Here is a 19,738-nt window from a genome sequence, read left to right as displayed (position 1 = left end):
AGACCAACCTTGGAATATAATTCCAAATATGGATGATATTAGTAGATGTGGTAAAAGAACATGGATGCCATTTTTATCATTTTTCCACAACTTCATTTTCAATAAAACTATTTGCAAAGTTGCCACAGATCAAATTCCATTATTACTACCAGCTCTAAAGTGACTGTTTTTCTCAGTTCTTGTTATCAGTTGGAATTTTTGATGTTTAAGATGTTTCTTGAAATGAAAGGGCAGCTGGCTCATTGCTTAGACATTCTTGGATTATCCAGAATGTTAGCTGAATAGGGAATTTTGTTTTTTTCCATGCTGTCCTCTCTAGTAGATGGTTGGAGCTCTGGGATCAAATTTCTTTCTTTACCTTTGTCATCAACCCTAAGGCTTTTTACATCTTCATTAGTACAATTTAGTCTCCTTCTAAATCCTTCAGTCTCTGTAATGTTGCACATCTTTACCTTCACCACATTGTTTGCGCATGTGGGCATAGCATTATCTTGGATTTTACCATCATAAATTTCCCAGAGACTTTGAACAGAGCCATTTCCCTGTCAGGACCACATTCTCATAGCTGCTGTCTTTTCTACTTCTCCTCCATCAGGCAACTGTGATACCTTCCCCCAGTGAAGACTTTTTTGACTCCCTCAAATTCATTCTCTGCCTGACTTCCATTCTGACCATTCCAACGCTCTCTGTTACCTTCCCTCTTGAATTTTCTATGACCTGAGCATCCGTTTCGTGGCCTTAGAGGCCTTCTTCTTTGGCACCTGTTCCTTGGCAAGAGATTTCTGTTAAAGAACATAAGACACTGTCAGCCAGATCCTCTGCAAAGCCAATTGTGTCATTAAAAAGATTACGGGTTATGTCTAGAGCTAGACCAAAGTATGAGAAGCATGCAAAATCCAATCAGAACTAAAAAAAATAGGAAATTTTACAGGATCCCAGGAGGCAGTAAATAGCTTAATAGAATCCAATCAAAGAATGAAGGAAGTTAATTGCAACAAGGGTGAGGGTGCAGAATTCTAGCTACACTAGTTGATTAAAATTGATTTGATGAGTGGCATGGGTTTGTTGGCACAGTTTATATAAAAAAGACACTGTCCATTTGTGACTCCAGTGAAATCATGGAGATGTAGAGCTCATGTCCTACTTCCTGGTCTTAAATTTCTAAACAATAAGTAACTGTATGAAGGTCCTAGAACTTTGATTTAATAACTTTACTGCACTTGAGATGATAAATCTCCATTAATTAAGCCTTCATATTCAGGCAGGTTTAGAATTAAATATGAATACAATGAAGTAAACCAAGCCCATGGTACTTATGCTTTCATATGAGCATTTTACACAATCATTAGGAAAAGGTATATATTTGTTAATCTAAGAGATTTGCACTTGGGACTCCCATTTGAAATATGAATTTGGTTTAGATATGTGATAAATGGAAAAGCGTAATAGAATTTGAATACTTTTAAAATCAGTTTTGTACTACTTATGAACAATTGTGATTTACATTCATATAATTTATTCGATCTTTAAGAGTTATGTAGGGGCTGAGGAAGATCTTATTTGCTAGAGTTTAAGTATGTCTGCTCACACATTTGAAATGCTCACCAAAAATGAAATCTATTAAATATGTAACTTAAAGTTGGGAAGTATTTAAGGATTTAAACAGAACTACTTAAGTGATTTTAATCCTCAGTTTCCTGCTCTGTAAAACAAGGGAATTAGTGTTCAACATGAGTTAATTGAACATTAACAAAAATATATGATAGTGATTTTTCTTGTTTTATATAACAAGTATTAGATTTTTTAAAAAGATTTTATTTATTTATTTGAGATCGAGAGCGAGAGAGTGAGAGAGCATAGGCAGGGAAGCAGAAGGAGAGGGAGGAGCAGAGGGAGAGGGAGAAGCAGGCTCCGGGCTGAGCAGGGAGCCTGGCTTGGGGCTTGATCCTAGGACCCTGAGATCATTACCTGAGCCAAAGGTAGACGCTAAACCGACTGAACCACCCAGGTGCCCCAACAAGTATTAGATTTTTAAGTGGAAAATGTGGCTGTTGGTCTCAAAGGCTTAAGAAAACATTAAATCAAAAATTTTTTGAACATTAATTTAAAACCTAAATAGCTTTAAATTACCCTTTCTGAACACAAACTGAACAGCCAGCATAACACTTTATACTGTTGATTTTCCCTTCCCTAATTTGTTTTTCCACTGCCACCGAACAGTTTTCTGTTCTGCCCCAATACTTCTTTTTCTTCCAAGTCCATGTGAAGTTCTGCCTTTTCAGAGTATCTTCCTTAAAATCCAGCTTTCAATGATTGCTTCTTGCTTTGCGCTTTCAGTACTCTTTTACTGCTTCATTCACTTTGGACTGACCTGTTAGAATTTTTCAGCCAAAACAGTATCTTTTAACCACCTGGAAGGTAACATCTTTGCATTTTTATGCCTCTGGTGCAATATTGGAGAGTTGCTTGCATCAAATCCTTGACTGGGTGATTTTATGTAAGATGTAGTCTTCCTCACTGTTTCTCTTCCTTTTAGGGATTAAAATCTCTTCCAGAAATCATCCCCACGTGCTTCCTCATAACTCAGTGTCATAACCCAGTCTCTACCCAGTGAGGATGGGTTACCATGTTCACTTAGAGCAATTACGTTTTATACCCTAAGGCTAGGTGAGAAATACAAGTCATTTTATGTGGAATCCCACTATTACCATGATTCATTGGACTATCTTTAGAATCCATGTTGGGAATGTCACTTTCACTGTCTTGAGCCTCAGTTTCCTGCTCTGTAAAACAAGGGAATTAGTGTTAGACTGGATCAGGGAAATCCAGCTCAGAAGACACCTTGGCATATTAGAGATGTTCAAAATTTCCCTTCATTCTAGTGGGGATTTTGTGGGGCTCATGTCCATTCTTACTTGATTCCAGCAACTGCAATCAAGGTAAAGAGGTGGAAGAGGCGGGAAGAAATTTTTCTTTTCTTTTGTCTTCAGGTAAATCCACTTTTTCTTTCTTTTCTTTTTTGTTTTTTAAAGATTTTATTTTTAAGTAATCTCCACACCCAAAGTGGGGCTCAAACTCACAAGAGTCACATGCTCCAGGGACTGAGCCAGCCAGGCGCCCCAATCCACTTTTTCTTCATCTAACTTTCCTTGGTGTCACAGCCTTGTATTATCTCGAATCTTAACATACTTCTATTATGATAGCTTTGAAGGAATTCAAATCATGATCTTCCATACTAAAACCCTTTTGTTTAAAATATGTCTTTGTGGCTGGCTTGTCTGCTATTTTAAAAGCACTAGGGTACTTAACTATTCCAGCTGCTAAATTGGACAGGTGTCTGATGATCCTCAGAGCAGTTGTCTAAAAATAGAACTCGAAGCTGGAATACATTCTCTGGCATTAGCCATAGGCAATCACCACTATAATTAATGTAAATGAACACCGGATAGCTTTTTTTTTTGTGAATTTTTTTGTGAATTTTAATGCAGCGCTAGATTTTCATTGTTTACAAAAAAAATTGAGTTAAATCTTAGAGATTAGAAACTAGGGTTTGTGAGTTAGGGGAAATTTTTTTGGCTTATTGCAAAAAGGGTAAGGCAAAACACATTGTGTGCCAGAGGATGTCCGTTTGATCTTTTTTCCTACAAACTTCTTAATGTAAATGGCATGATGAGATTGTTTTTCTTGGTCTCCATGAAGATGATGGGCATTGAGGCTGAAGGGTGGGTGGAAGTGGGGGTTGGGGAAGAGAAGGATGTACTTTGCAAGGTTATGGAAAGCTGATGGAGATATCAGAACAAAAGGAGGGGCGTTTACTTGGCATTTACATTGAACCCACGAATATCTCAAGCACTTGATTTGCATGATCTCACATAATCACCATAGAAACCCTACAAAGAAAGTACTATTGTCCTCATTTTACAAAAGGATAAATTGATATGATTAAGAAAATTTCTCAAGCTCACAGTTTTTAACTGACAGAAGTAGGATTAAAACCCAGATTTAACTGATTTCAAAGCCATGCTTCTAACCACTGGGCTGTACTGCCAACCATTGGGTTATAGTTGTACTTTTTAAGAAGTGCTTTTGACATATGTTATCTCTCATTTTAATGTCAGAGAGGTTCAGTTCGGGTACTATTAAAGACTGTGGTAATATCGTAAAATAGTGTACAAAACCATCCAGGTATGTGGATTGGCATAAAAAGTATCAAAATAGCCAAGCCCAGTGGAGGATGAGGAACTCTAAACAGAGATCGATTATTTTGGGGATTTGGGAGTGGGTCGGAGAATGGGAAGTTGTATAATATAATGGGGAGATAATGTAGTGCTTAGGAAAAAAGAAATGGAAATCGGTAGAAGTTAGAGTTCAGAGAAAAAAGTGGGAAAGAAAGATACTGGAGAGGAGTGATGAATGTAGCATGAGAGAACCAAGATGGCAGATCAGGCATTCAGGGGCTCCTGACAGCAGGGGAAACAGAAGTCACATAGAAGCTGGAAACCAGAGTTGGTGCAAAGATACAATCCCTGTTGTTAAAGCCAGAGATAAGAGCCAGGTAAATGAAGAATTTGGGCCCCATAAAAAGGAATTGTAAGGGCTAGAAGGAGGAGGGGGTTTATGGAAAATATTATGTGGTACTTTAAAGCTTGACTGGCCATCTGGAGCAAAAGCAACAAGCCTGAGCACGTAATTAAACTGACTGAACAATGTTAACCATAGTATATGGTTTTATAGTCATATGCACTTGGTCTATAGGAGTTGTGAAAAAAGCATCAGTGGATGTGGAGCCCAAGGATTTGGGTCAAATACTGGATAGGCTGTTTACTGTCAAGCTATGTGACATAGTACTAGTCACTTGTGGTCTCCGAGCCCCTTTCTTCAGCTATAGGATGGGTGGTTGATTGCATTAAATATGATTAGGGATGGAAAACAGCTAAATACATGGCGGTACTGCATTGTTTTCTATGGTACTATTTTTAAGAGATTTTAAATTAAAAATAATGAAATTATACATTAAAAGATCCCCAAAGTACAAAAAGATATATAGTGAAGAGCAATTCTCTATCCCCCTATAATAGTCAGTGGATATTCTATACAGGTGCTTTTTCCACTTAATAATATATTCTGGAGATCATTTTATAATAGCACATGGAATCATACTTGATTATTATAGTGGTTTGAAGTATTGATTTATTCAACCACCTCTCTTTTGATGGACACTTAGGTTGTATCCAGTCTATTACCAACTGCTGTGCAATGTAAAATCACATTGCAATTTAACAAACATTAAATACTTAGTGTATATAAAGCCCTATCTTTAGCATTAAAGATTTATTTGTTTATTTGAGAGAGAGAGAGAGAGAGAGAGAGAGAGAGAGAGCATGAATGGGGGAGGGGCAGGGGGAGAATGGAAGCAGATTCCCCACTGAGTGGGGAGGCTAGTGGCTGGGCTGCATCTCAGGACCCTGAGATCATGACCTGAGCCAAAACCAAGAGTTGGATGCTTAACTGATTGAGCCACCCAGGCACCCCTATTTTTAACATTCTTAAATTAGACGTGTTTCTTGCCATCAAACAGCTCTTAACCTACTGTAATGGTTGGCTGACCGTGCATGGCCTGTGCAGAAGAATATAATTCTTAAACTAATTAACATTGCTTTACCCAGATATGCCTTTCCCTGTCTCCATATTGCCACCTTACTTAGAAAAATCCCAGTCTGTCTTTCTCTTTATATAAGATATACAGAATCCCACCCCCCACACAGCTGTTTTTTGGTCTCTTTATATTTCTCGACTCTCTTTTATCTTTGGTAAGAGAAGCAAAACTTGACCTCCACTAATCTTAGGTGTTCAGCTGGGACTCTTTAACAAAAAACAAACAAACAAACAAAAGCAAAAACAGATTAACAGGAGAAAAACAAAGACCTCCTTAAAGTGGGCAATGCACACCATGGGGGAGAAACGTAAACCAAAACTAACTGAAAATGGCAGCTAAGAATTCTAGGTAATAGCGTAAAAGGGCAGCTTATACAGCATATTTAACAAAGAACAAGAAATGTGTAAAGTAATGACAGGAGAAAGGAAACTAGTTTTAGGCTTCCAAGCATGAGGAGCCATGGGAAGGTAAAAATATAGGGGGAATGATGGAATAAGTTTTGTTTGCAGTTTCTTTTGGTGCCATCTGGGCTGATAGGAATGCCTTCTCCCCTGCTGGTCCAGGCAAGGTACCTTTCACATGGGAGTGTTATGTTCTCTTCCAGGAAGAAAAAGGAGGATGAGTGTCTTTCTTGCACCTGCAATTTTTTTTAAGTATCTTTAATACAAAATAATCAATATGCAAAAGTGGGTCACGTATTCTGGTTTTCTTTAGTACCAAAGGTTTGCACACCAGTGAAAAGTGTTCTAGAGGATCTGTGAGCTCTCTCACCCTTGGAACTATGGATCATCAACATGAGAAAAAAAAAATGGAGGTACAAATGCCACTGCAATATGCAATTGGCATGTAGATTACAGATGCAGCTATGATTGAAAACCCTGTGGATATACCTGCAGCAGTTAAGAGCTCGGACTTTGTTGTTGGACAGGACTTTTAGCAATTCCAGCTCTGGGTCCTATTGTGTCTCAGCTTGCCTATTTCTAATGATAGAGAAAAATGCACATCTCACAGATCTGTGGTGAGGAAGAAGTGGGACAGTAAATGGAAAACATAATCTGTATCCCTGCATACAGTAATCACTTGATAAATTGAGCTATTACTGAATTTTTGATAGGAATAAAAACTGACTGTGAGTTAGTGAGAAAAGAGAAAGTCTAATCAGGTCTGATCAGCTTCACTGGGTAAGCATGATTATAAATATGCTGTTTTCCTTGGGTCTAAAGAATAAATCTTTCCAAAATTTACTGCATAGATCAGGAAAAAAAAACAAACCTGTGGATATATACCAAATGCAGGTAAATATAATAAAATATATAAAAATAAAACATAATCAAATAATGATAACATTATTGATAATACCTAAAATCCTCACAATAATTTCCTTTTAAAAGCATTTTAATACATATAGTCCAATCCACCAGATAACTGAATAAATAAAGGGACTCTTGTAAATGCTTGGGAGGCAGAACTTTATTGTTATAATTCTGAGGAAACAAAGTTAAAATAAACTTCAGGGTTTTAGAATCATAGAATTTTAGTGCTTGACAGAATTTGACAGTGTAATCAGCTGGTTCTAAAAGTTCTATGAGTCTTAGATCCCTTTGAGAATCTGATAGAAGCTCTACTTCCTCTCCTTAGAAAAAGAAAATTTACTATATAATTTTGGAGGGTCCACAGATGTGCTGAAGCAAATCCATGGCCTTCTAGAGCAGTGTCTTATTTTATTTTTAAATAACCTTGAGATGTAACTTAAATCCCATAAAATTCACCCATTTTCAGTGTACAATTTAATGAACTTTAGTCTATGTGCAGTTATACAATCACCAACATGATCTAATTTTAGAATCTTTCCATCACACTAAAAAGAAATCTTAAGTCCATTTACAGTCACTCCCCATTTCTACCCCAGTCCCAGGCAACCACTAATGTACTTTCTGTTACTGCTGTATTTTTAGGGTTGAATTTTAATTTTTTTCTTCTATCCATATAAAAATATGTTAAACATCCAACTCATAGAAGCACATGCAGACACAACAAAAGTTTCATAGAACAATGCTCTTATTCTGTGTAATATTCTCTGATATAGTCCATTCCATTACAAAAATCAATTTTATGATCCACTGAGTTATAACCTCTGGTTTGAAAAACTCTGTCCTAGAGGGTCTACCCTAGGTAAAAATAAAACCAAACTGAATCCTGAAGCAGATGGCATCCTTATTTAACAGCTGAAGAAACAGGTCCAGAAATGTGACTTGCCAAGGCAAAGTCAGGATTAGAAATCAGTTCTCTTTTGTCCTTCATTACTTGTTCTACCTCTGATTTCCATGAGATAAAAACACAAAAGAGGTTTGTAAAAAGTCATAAAACATTGCTAAGTGTTCAGAAGAAAAAAGTGTTAATGTGCTCTAGTTTGGGGCAGGAAAAAGAAACGTGGTTCTTCCTAGGGGATCAGGGGAGTCTGAATGGCACAGCAGTGAGCGGTTGCTGTGGACCATGCAAGAAAGGCACACCTGTAGCAAGGTGACCAAAAGCATACCCCGGAGGCCAATTGCTTAATTGCCCAGTGTAGTGTTCAGGTAATTACAGCTGAAGCCAAGCAGCCTTTTCCACTGAGATGTCTCTTGTGGCTCTGTTACCCAGGAGGTTCTGACAGGGGCAAGGATGTTTATAATCTTCTTCAGTGACTGCAGCCTGCTTTCTGCAGTGCCTGTGGACTGGCACCCCATCTACATGCAGAGCACATGCCTACAAGGGCATCGCCATCGTTATTTGCTTTTGCTGCAAGTTGAAATGTTAGCTCTCCATCAACTGAATATTCAATGTGATGATTATGAAACCTATTGCCTGTGATCCATATTTTGCATAACAAGTAGCAAATTGGTGGGTGATGGTAGGTTCCAATGTTAAGAATTCAGATGTTGAGCAGATAATCACTCCAATAATTGATAATAACTGTGAAGAGGGCTATGAAGGAAAGGTACAGAGCCCCCTGAGATACATAACAGGGGGTTACCTGGCTAGACCTGATGGATGATGAAATCCAAGCTTCTAGTCATTCTAGTTTACAAGATGGGCTCCTTGGCAGGAACATGTATGATTAAACACTTTGTCAACCGAAGCAGTTATGGACAAGTGTCACAAAGAATGAGAATTCCATCTGAGATTCCAATCCTAGAACATCTTAGAATCCCTTGCTCCTAGGAATAGAGCTAAGGGTAAATTAGAGAATGTGTTCTGTTGCTCTTCTTGTCCAAAGGAAGAACCAGATATGCAAGAATTAAATGCAGTCTGGCTTGAATAGAGTGTGAAGGGACTTAGGGAATAATATTTAAAAAAAAAAAGGATGAAAAGTTCTTGTAGAGAATTAGGAAATAAGAAAACCAGGAAACACAAGATTCCAATAAGATGGCAGAGAACTGATACTGGAATGAGGAGACTAAAAAGTAGAAGAACGTGACAAAAGGAAGGGGAGATAAAGATCTATCCCAAGGGAGGAGTATGAGCCTCTTCATACTGAGAAGTGTGATAATCTGGACTATCTGCAGAAGAAATAACATGCACACTTCCAACAATAAGGATGAATCAATAGTTGGCTCTTGAGAAAGGAGGGCAGGAGAATGTGAGTTGGAGGAGAGGAAAAAGGAAAAGAACGAAACTGAGAGTAGACTGCTGACCTGGGAAGAATTGTGATTCATCAAAGAGGGCCTTAAGTATTGGGGGCCTTAAAATGAACCTTTTGAGTGAAAAATGAAAGATATGATTCTCTCTTTGTGGCTATATGCAGATTTGATGTGGCCCATCACTTGTCTTGCCCCAGGGCCACAATTGGGGTGGCAAGTTTCAAAAGACTTGTTGAGCCCATTTTGGAAAAGAAATCAGTTTGGAAACATATTTGGGCAATAGTTTCCAGAAAAAAAAAAATTGATGTACTTTAGGTGTAGGAAAATTGTCGTTCATTTTTTTCCGGGTAAGTTCTGTGACTTTACTTGAGTGATAAGGATTTAAAAGATAAGGATTCGAAAATGGGATCTGGGATCTGAAAATGGGGATTTTGGTCTTTAAATCATGGTTGCAAATAATAGGAAGATAGACATTTGGCTCGGGGCGGGAACCTCTTCCTAGAATGGAGAAGAATGCATTTGCTTGGTCTAAAGTTTTTCAAACTGAATATGGAGGAGATGAAGAGAAGATGAACAGAAACACCCAGCTCTCTGGGGAAGTGCTGGTTGACATGGAAAGAATATTGTGGGAGCCTGTCAGGTTTTGATAGTTGGCAAGGGCCCAAAAATAACACTTCAAGCCTTAGACATCCATCCCTTGATGTAGTATGACTATAGATAGCAAGCAAGGTGAACAAAATGAGCCTCAGATTATAATCAGCAGGTGTGAATTCAGATGCATCACTCAGTCTGCCATGTCAGAGCCCTCATTGGACAAGCACAATTGGCAGGGCAGGGCTAGAGGAAAGATGATGTGAGTTAAGAAGCTACCTACCTGGGAGGGAATCTTTGCTGCTGGTGCAAGCACCTTTGAGAACAAGAGAGAGGATGAAGCAAAAGAAAAATGTCTCATTGTTCTACAAGTAGGGTCAAGGCCATCTGGTGATTTAGATAAAATGAATAATGCATTTCTGATCCTGAGCCTAAAATATTCGCAGAGAAAATATATGGTAGTGATGGAGGGTTTCAGATAGCTAGTCATCTGCCTAGGTGTCTCACGTGGTTAAAGTTAATCAAGTTCTGGTCTGTCAATAAGGACAAGCACATTGACCAGAAAAGTCATTTCTGTAAGTCAGTGGTACTCTTTCTTATGCAATGTGGGTCATTTGATGGCTTCAACTCATGTGCACAGTTTTTTATACCTGGAGAACCACCGAGACTAACACCAGGTTGCAGCTCTCACAGAATGTAAATGAAACTTGGGTTCAACAGTCAACTGACTAAAACAATCAAAATAATCTAAAATTTTATCTTCCCGATTTAAAGAAGAAAGTCTCTTCTATTTATCATTCAGATAGTATGTGGCATCTGCCCCCCTTCCTTTTCCGTTCTAACGGAGGACAGATTTTGATTTTCCATTCAACATTACATGACATGCAGAGAAGGGAGTAAGAGCACTGCAAGAAGGGAAAACGGTGTACTGGACATCGGTCTTCAAAATAGTGTGCTAATTAGATGACATAAAGAGACCAGTGTGAGTATAGTTGGCTGTAGTGTTGATTCGAGGAGGGAAGTAGCGGGAAATGACCTTGGATAGATAGTTGGCAGTCAATTCGTGAAAGTCATGAGTGCCAAACCAAGTTGTTGGAGTTTTATGTTCAAAGTATCGGAACTCCGGAAATGTATGAGTGGGAAATGTCAAGTTGAGAATGATCTTTAGGAATATTAATTGGGTTGCCATTGCTAGGGTAAATTTGAGGACTAAGGGCTTTGGAAAGATACTGAACGTAGGGAAACCAGATAGGAGAATAATATAACAGTGCAAGCCTGAGCTGGAAGAGGCTGGCAGGATAGGGGCAATGGAAAAGAGATGGAACAAAGGTGATGTAAAAGAAGAATTGTCAGGGTTTGGTACATGAGAAAGAGGGAGACCAGACTATGCTGAAATTTTGAGTTCAGGTGACCAAGGTAATGAAAGAGAAGATGAAGAATGAAATTATAGATGTATGACTTCTTGGTGATAGCAGGAAATCCAAGGGTAGGAGTCCAGGAAACAGTGTGAGATGAGAGAAAGCAGAAAGGGTCCAAAGTTGAAGGTAGAAATACAGATTTTGAATTCATTTTCACAGAGCGAATAGCTGAAGCTACAAGTATGTAAGTTTTCTTTTTTTTTTTTTAAGATTTTATTGATTTATTGGAGAGCTAGAGCACACAAGTTTGGGGGTGGGGAGGAGCAGAGGGAGAAGGAGAAGCAGACTCCCTGCTGAGCAGGGAGCCAGATGCGGGGCTCGATGGGGAGGCTCGACCCCAGGATCATGACCTGAGCTGAAGGCAGGCATTTAACTGAGCCACCCAGGCACCCTAAGAATGTAAATTTTAACAAAAACATTCATACTGTTAGAACTGTTTTCCTCCAGCAAATATGGTCTAAGGTAGGTTTTCATGCCTTTATCAGTCAGGGTTCAGTTGTAGACAACAGAGTCTAAGCAGAAAGTCGTTGGCTGTTAAGAGGTTTGTGAAATCATTGTAGAGGAGGAAGATGAAGAAACAGACCGTAGGCTGAGCTTCTAGGAACGACTCTCCAAACCTCATTACAGAACAGGGCATCCAGACGAGCTGCTGCAGCCTCCCTCCACTGGGGCCAGGAAGACCTCGAATCAGGGGGCCCCTGTCACTGCTGCTGACCACAGGACAATGTTGGGTCTGCCACAGACCTTGAGAGGAAAATGCTCATGGAACCTTGCCTCTCTCTCTGAAGGTCTTTCTGAACCATAATCCCAAACCAGAAATTTAAAAGGACCAGGGCATTTTGTTTCTAAGTTTTCCAGCCTTTATATACTAGAAGGGATTTGGCATAAATGTTGAGTAAGCCAATCCGCAAAATTTAACATAGTGTTTCAGCCTCGTTTTATAGTGAATACCTGTTGTCAAGTTGGACCCTTGGTTTGTTCAACTCTCTTAATCAGACCAGTGGGACTGCAGCCCTGATCTTTCTATAGGCACAACATCGGTGTTTCTTTGTTATTAGCATATTCTCCACAGAACTACTAGTTCAGACACGACAGCAAGGGCCAAGATTCTGAGGTTGTGTCCAGGATCAATGGAAAAGCATGTCAACATTGATTAATAATGTCTACCCAGGGATGGGGAGAGGGCAACGGTACCTTTTATTTGCCATGTCCATACTTCATTGCTTCATTAGTGATAAACTTACTACTTTGTGACGATAGACCACTATTCTTACATGTTAGAAGAAACAGCTGCTCCAACATTTTAGTGGCTGAAAATGTTTTCTACTAGTAGAATGCATACTAAGTCCTAAGTACCCTGAGCATACTATGTTGTTATTTTAACTATTTTTTTTTTTAAACTCTAGGCTTATCCAGTAGTACCCACCCTGCTTCCTCTATGACTCGTCTGCTGATTTTGCCCTATCTTTTTCTGGAATTGCTGCCTCAGAAGGGTCAGTTTCTTCTGTAGGAGGAGGAAGAAATGGCATCAGGTGGTGTGGGTAAGGCTAGGAGTGCACCCAATGGCCTACAATGAGCAACTTCCAATTCTGAAGAAGGGAAGTAATGCTAGCCTGAGGGGATGAACTCTTCTGCTTCTGCTGGGAGGGATTTACTCACTTACAGGGACCTGGTGGAGTCAATCTTAGGTCTTCCGAATGTCTCTTTCTGCCCCTTGGTACTCATACTTGAAAGTCCCCTGCTCTCTGATGCTTTACTGATGACCTCTTCCCATCCGCATTCCAGACAAAATTAGCCACTCCTTTTCTCTGTTTTTTCATATTACTTGGTACACACACCCTCTGTTGTAGCAAATAGTGAATGACGATTTTTTTTTTTAAGGAGGCTCCACGCCAATGCAGGGCTTGAACTCATGACCCTGAGATCAAGACCTGAGCTGAGATTAAGAGTTGGGTGTTTAACCGACTGAGCCACTCAGGGGCCCCTCAAATTACATTTTTAATTGTTTATGTACATGTCATGTTTTCAAGTTGAGCTGCTCAAAGGTAGAGGCTGCATTTGTAAAACTACTACTGAATGAGCATTTTATATATGTTATCTCTTTTGGTTTGTAAAATAAACCTAAGAGGAAATAGGCAAAGAGCAGCTAAATATCATGCTGCATTATAAGGTAAATGCTTGGCAGAAACAGGGATGAAAGTAGGTTATGTTTTATGTGTATACGTAGCCCAGTGCTTGGCATCGGGCATGGGGGGGTGGTGCCAATAAGGGGTCATCAAATGAGTAAGTAATTAAATGAATAAACTATATCCTACAAACTACAAGGAAGCCTTTTGATTTCTAGCTGTAAACATGTCCTTTCAGTTACTCTCAGAGCTCTGAGCATGCTGCAGACTTTAATTCAATCCAGACCTCAATACCTAGGAAGAGGAGGCTATATCACAAAACAAAATTATCGGAAACAGTGCAGCTAACCACCTCACTTAAGGTCATCTAGTGAGCCTGGTGTTCCCAATAATGTGCTTCTCATCATAATGATTATTTAAAGATTCAATTTAAAATATTAATACTGCAGTGTCAGAAACGTACAAACATGAAGAGAAGATGGAATAAAAGAAGGCTTCGTTTCATCATATGAATTAAGCTTTGTCACGCACTGTTCCGACGAGAGGTTTTCTTTTGCTAAATAAGACCCATCTAAGGAACTTTGATGGAAAACTCACTGCCCCATGTTTGTACAGTCTTCCTTGATGACTAATTTTTGGTACCATTATCTTCCAGTGCCCCAAAGGAGTACGTTGCTCTGATTTTAATGAACAAAGGTATTTTACAACTAAGTTGCTTTTCGATCTAATGATCTATTGTCCGCCGGTGTAATTAATAAATGGCAGTTAGGTGTCTGAGTTAGTTTTTGGCTTGGCTTTTCTGCTATGATGTGGGTTTTTCCATCACTAGGTCTTCTTTCACAATTGCCATTCAGAGGGGGGGAGGTTGGGAGTGGCCATGTGCTTCCAGGGTGCTGCACCGGGAATGCTGAACTCTATTCCCCAGGGTTCATGAGCTCACCCTGTTTCCATGTGTCACCGCACATGTGTTGGATCCTGGTGGAAAAATAGTTGGGTTTGAGTGGAAATAGCAGGGAGTGGGACAGCTGCATTGCAAAGCTTTTCATTTCCTTTTCCTTTCCTCTGCATCTAGCATATGGCTCAAATAGCGTTGCTGACTATATAGTTCTGTGTAGCTTCCCCCTTCATTTGGTTTTCTCTTTCACCCCTGTGCTGACACCGTCCCTAATCCTAAAAGCCAAATCCCATTCCCATTGTCTGTCTCTTAGGAATATGAGTTTTATTTTGATTCACACAATTTACGAAATTCAGGCTCTAAGGAATTCTGAGGTAACCTAGGAGTATTTTTCAAATGATCATCCACTGTAAAATTGTTTCTCTTTACCTTTTTTGGGGGGGAGAGTGGGTAGAGGTTTGGGAAAAGGCAGTAAGACATGATGAACCTGTGGTAGTAGAAATGGATATTTGTTTTCTGGTCCTAACTCTGCCTCTGATGAAATGACTATTTCAGACAAGTCATTTAAACTTTCGTGCCTGTAGAACAAGAAAGTTGAAGCCTAACTGGATGACTTCTAAAATCCCTTACAGATTAAAAAAAAAAAAAAAAAAAGGATTCTGGGATTTTATTTATTTAGTTTTAGATTTTTGTTTGTTTCCTAGAATTTGAGTAAAATAGAATTTGGAGGAGATACAAAGTATGAATAGGACTGTTTTTATACAATATGGATTTTCTACCATAAACAGTCTCTGTCGACTTGTTGTTCTGTACATTTTCTGTGAATCTAATTCTTTAAAATTCTCTGTAGTTCACCATGTGGTCAGATCTGTTGGAATATAATTAGATCCACTTGAATGACTTTCAGATTGACCATTAAATAGTCTCTGGAACTATATTAGTTTATTGAAAACAGGACCTTAGTGTCTTCTTAAGAAGACATGGAATCATTTATGTTAGGAAGAAACTTACTAGAATAGATTAGTCCAGGAATTTGTGCTCAGGATTCTAGCTTCTATTACCCCTTCCCCTCCTTAATTTTGTACTTGATTTACTACTTTAGCCTTCAACAATCACTTTGTCTCTCTAGGCCACAGATGCCCAGCTAATAAATAGTGGCATTAATTCAGAATTAGGTAGAACTTAAGGGTTACTAAATAAATTTCTGTAACATGTTTTGAGATATTCCAATAAAAAGTGATAAGGACAATGTCTTATTTTACTTTCGCTTTCCTCTTCATGCTATTAAAAACATTCAACATGGGAAATACTATTTCTACCTTCCAAGCAGAACTTTTGAGGATGTTGATGATATTAGCAACACTTTTTAAAAGAAAAATCCATCAGATATTTATTAAGTATATAAGCATTCACATTATTTATTAAGCTGCAAATCATTAGTATTAAGCTCCCCCCTGTTTTTCCTGGGAACTCTCCAATTTCTTTGCATATCTTGGTGGGGGATTAAAGGTATCCTATATCCACTAACAAGAGAGTGACTTCACTTTGTGCCAGATAAAAACTCTCATTCTCCTTAGAGAGTATAAATTATTTTGTTTTGTGTAGAATGGATCAGAAGGACATCGTTCTTAGTTCTGTGAAGGCCGCTTTTATCCAAGGACCTTTATTCCCTGGCCTAATTTAGCCATAAGCGTCCTTTAAAGATGAATAGTACTGATGATTGATAAATAAAATCTGCATAGAGATATAGCTAGTAACAGTCTAGAGACTCTGTTCTTTATCTTTGCCAGGGGATTTTCAAATCCACATGTCTTTGCAGATTAAATACTTATCTCCTGGGATGAATAATTTAAAACATCAAAAACTTACTTTGCTTTGAAGTGGCTGGCATGTGAACTAACTACATTATTGTCATCCAGATCCCTTTATTATTTTATTTTTTCACGGTTTTCAAATGTTACAACAAATTGAAGTTCTGCTGGGTCAGGAAGATGGGCATTTTCTCTGCTGATGTGTATCCAGGTTTGAGTGGGGACTGTCTCGGTCTTTTGAGACTGCTATAACAGAATACCATTGACTGAGTGGCTTATAAGCAACAGAAATTTATTTCTCACAGTTCTGGAGGCTGGGAAGTTCAAGACTGAGGCACTTGCAGTAGGCCTTCTTTCTGGTTCATAGATGGCTGTGTTGTCACTATGTCCTCACATGATGGACAGGGCGGGGGAGCCTTATAAAAGGGTTCTTTTATAAGGGCATTAATCCCACTCATGAGGGCTCCACCCTCAAGACCTACTCACCTTCCAAAGGCCCTTTCTCCTAATTGGGAATTAGGATTTCAACATACAAATTTGGTGGGAGACAGAGTCAGTCTATAGCAGGGACATAATTGGAGGACTCTTTAAGAAAAAACAGGAAATAAAAAAATTATTTTTAATTTAAAAAATTTTCTAAAAAACAACAAAAAAAGAAAGAACAGGAAGTACATATGAAAGTGAATATATATTTAGAAAAAGAAACCGTATACACGTAAAATTTAAGAGCTGACAAATGCCACAAATTAAATTAAATTAAGTACCTGAAATTAAATTTCCCTTTCCCCAATATTTTTGGGTGCATGCTCTTTGATTACCTCTTCACATATCAACAAATTTAAAATTTTTATATCACTTTTCACTAGAATGGTTGATTGAAATTTGTTTTTTATCATTGTTAGTGTACAGAAGTTTCTTTATTTCCTATAGGTTGTTGTCAAATTTAGGAAACCTCTAAAAATTTCATGCACAAATGTACCCTCTGCAGCATTCCTCCAAACACAGAAATTGTAATAAACTTTATTTCATGCAATTGCCATCGAAAGGAACAAAAATATGGTGTGTTTATAATTGTATATGCTGCCTTATTGAGTATATGCCTGACAGAAACAAAACTTCTACTTTCGCTAGTCATTTATGGGAACTGCAACTTCCACTCACAATTTTACAAGTCTGATGACTGGGAGAGTTTTCTAAAGATTAGCTCTGACTCCCTGTTTCCTTCTTCACCCATATCCTTCTGTTGCCGGGCACCAGAGGACACGTTATGTCACAATATAACCTCTAGCTCTGTATATTTGCGTTGTGATGCCAGTGAGCACAGGAAGCATTAGAAATATTCCTGAAAGCCATTTCTTACACGAGGATGGCTTGCAATAATATTTATACATGGAAGTGATTGTGAATCCATGAAGATATCTCACTGAAGCCAAAGTAGATGTATTCATACTCTATTCAATTTCTCCTTAATTGGAGGTTAAACATGCCTACACGCAAGTTGCCACCCCCAAAATGACAAGTTAAGTGACCGCTGGGACATAGGAGTGGGTAAAGACAGTGGTCTTAACTAATTCCTGTTAGAAGATGTCATATTTTTTTATTTCACAGAAATACAAAATCCTCTGAGCACATTGCTGGCATCTCTCCCAGAGCTTGGAAGGTACCTGTGAAAGTGAGGGTTCTGAACTGTATATGCTATTAACTTCAAAGAAAACCTGAGTCTGGCCAAGTGCCTGGGCTTTTTGCTTTTGGAAATACTGTTCTTTATATCTCTGGTCCAGGTATAAATACCCCTTAGAGGCACCAGAGTGCCGTGTGGATAACAGTATCTGCAATCATCCTAGGAGGAGTAGACATCTCTCTTCCCCGTCGTTTTATTGGTCATATTTCCAGAGCCTAACATTATACTTCCTACACATCATGTGGAGAAAGAGGGAGATAGGCCCGTTTTCAGGATTCAAACCCCCTTTCACAATTTGGGTTTTGGAAAATCCGTTTATGTTTGTGAGTCTCACTTGTAATTGGAGTTAATAATCCATACCTTTAAAGGTTTCTGTGAGGGACACCTGGGTGGCTCAGTTGATTAAGCATCTACCTTCAGCTCAGGTCATGATCCCAGGGTCCTGGGAGTCCCGCGTGGGGCTCCTTGCTCAGTGGGAAGCCTGCTTCTCCTTCTGCCTGCTTTGTCTGCCGCTCTCCCTGCTTGTGCTCTCTCTCTCATTTTCTCTCTGAAAAATAAATAAATAAAATCTTAAAAAAAAAAGTTTCTGTGAGAATCCGCGGTAATGCAAGTAATTAGTTAATTTTTGTGAGCCTTGGTTTACTCGTTTACAAAATGAAATTAATAACACCAATCTTGAAAGGTTGTTTTGAGGATCTGACATAATACATATAAATTAACCTGCACAGTGCTTGGACTATAGATAGCATTGGCCACTAAATCATCACGACCTGTGGGAAAGGCTCAGCAAATATTCCTGAGTTCTTCTATGCTTCCCAGCCTACCTTGCTGGGATGGTTGGCATCGTGTGACTACGTCTGACCAATGAAATGTGAGGGGAGAAGCGGCATTTATGGGCCAAGACAGTTCAAAGCCAAAAATATATTTTCTGCAACTCCTTCTACCTCTGTAGCAGCACCCTTGATGATGGCGTAGCTAGAATATGCAAGGAGCCTGGATCCTGGAGTCACTATCAAAGGACAACTTCAACGGGAGGACTTCTGGACTGTATGGAACATGAAATAAAAGTTGATTGTGTTAAGGCATTATGGTTTGGGTTTTTGTTTTTTTATTACTGTAGCTTAGCCTAGCATTATATGTGATTATTGCTGTTGTTCTTGTTTATATTGGTATTACTTTTGAATTGAACAATTCACAAACGTTGGTGCTTTTAGTGATACACGGAGCTGGAGTACTGGCTCCTGTACTCGGTAATGGGGACATAAAAATGTTGCTGTTGCACATAAAACCCCTGGTTCTTCCACAAACATAGATTCCAAGGAGGTCAAACAAATAAAATAGGAAGGAGAAAAAAGTGCATTAAATTTTCCACTGGGCTCACCAGCTAATCCTCTTTATTCAGGCTACCTTACTTACTTCCTTGAAACCCTGACTCTAAGAGTCAATGCATATTTTCATGACTTATTAAAAAATGACGTCCTTCTCTACCAAAGTTTTAGAAATGATGTTTCCTCCCTTCTAAATTTCATTGGCTCAGCAGTGCTCCATGCCTTAATAAGAGGTCTAATTAAAGTGTTGTGCAACACTACCTTTGCCATTAAGAATAAGTTCCATAATCAGAAATTCTCAGATGGGCAGCTGGGCACTCAGAGTTTAAGCACTAGCATGGCGTCAATATCTGTGTTTTTATTTTTGGAGGGGCCATCGCTCAAACTACATTGAAAACCTCCATTTAACCACTCTTTTTGATGGTGTCACTCAAAAAATGATTCCAGATGCCAGTTCTCTTTGGGAAGACTGGTAGAAATGCTAGCTTGCTGGGCTGTTCCTTTGATCCTTTGCAGTTGTTACCAAGAGCTTCCAGAAATAGACATAATGCAAGGGACCAGTGCAAACTGTGGCAAGACGTTAGTACCTGAAAGAGTTAGGACATGCTACCC

General features: G+C 38.8%; 1 long non-coding RNA gene across 1 annotated transcript in view; it reads left to right on the top strand.

The window, feature by feature from the left end:
• Nucleotides 1-18,880, top strand: part of LOC113929836 — a 45,975-nt gene extending 27,095 nt beyond the window's left edge. The window contains exon 3 of the long non-coding RNA XR_003522342.1: nucleotides 18,751-18,880. This is a non-coding gene — a long non-coding RNA (uncharacterized LOC113929836). The remainder of the gene's footprint in view (nucleotides 1-18,750) is intronic.
• The last annotated feature ends 858 nt before the right edge of the window (nucleotides 18,881-19,738 follow it).

The sequence above is a fragment of the Zalophus californianus genome, chromosome 5 (genome assembly GCF_009762305.2).
Source record: "Zalophus californianus isolate mZalCal1 chromosome 5, mZalCal1.pri.v2, whole genome shotgun sequence".
Classification (NCBI taxonomy): Eukaryota; Metazoa; Chordata; class Mammalia; order Carnivora; family Otariidae; genus Zalophus; species Zalophus californianus.
Note: the sequence above shows the minus strand (reverse complement) of the source record. Positions and strands in the feature narration are given on the sequence as shown.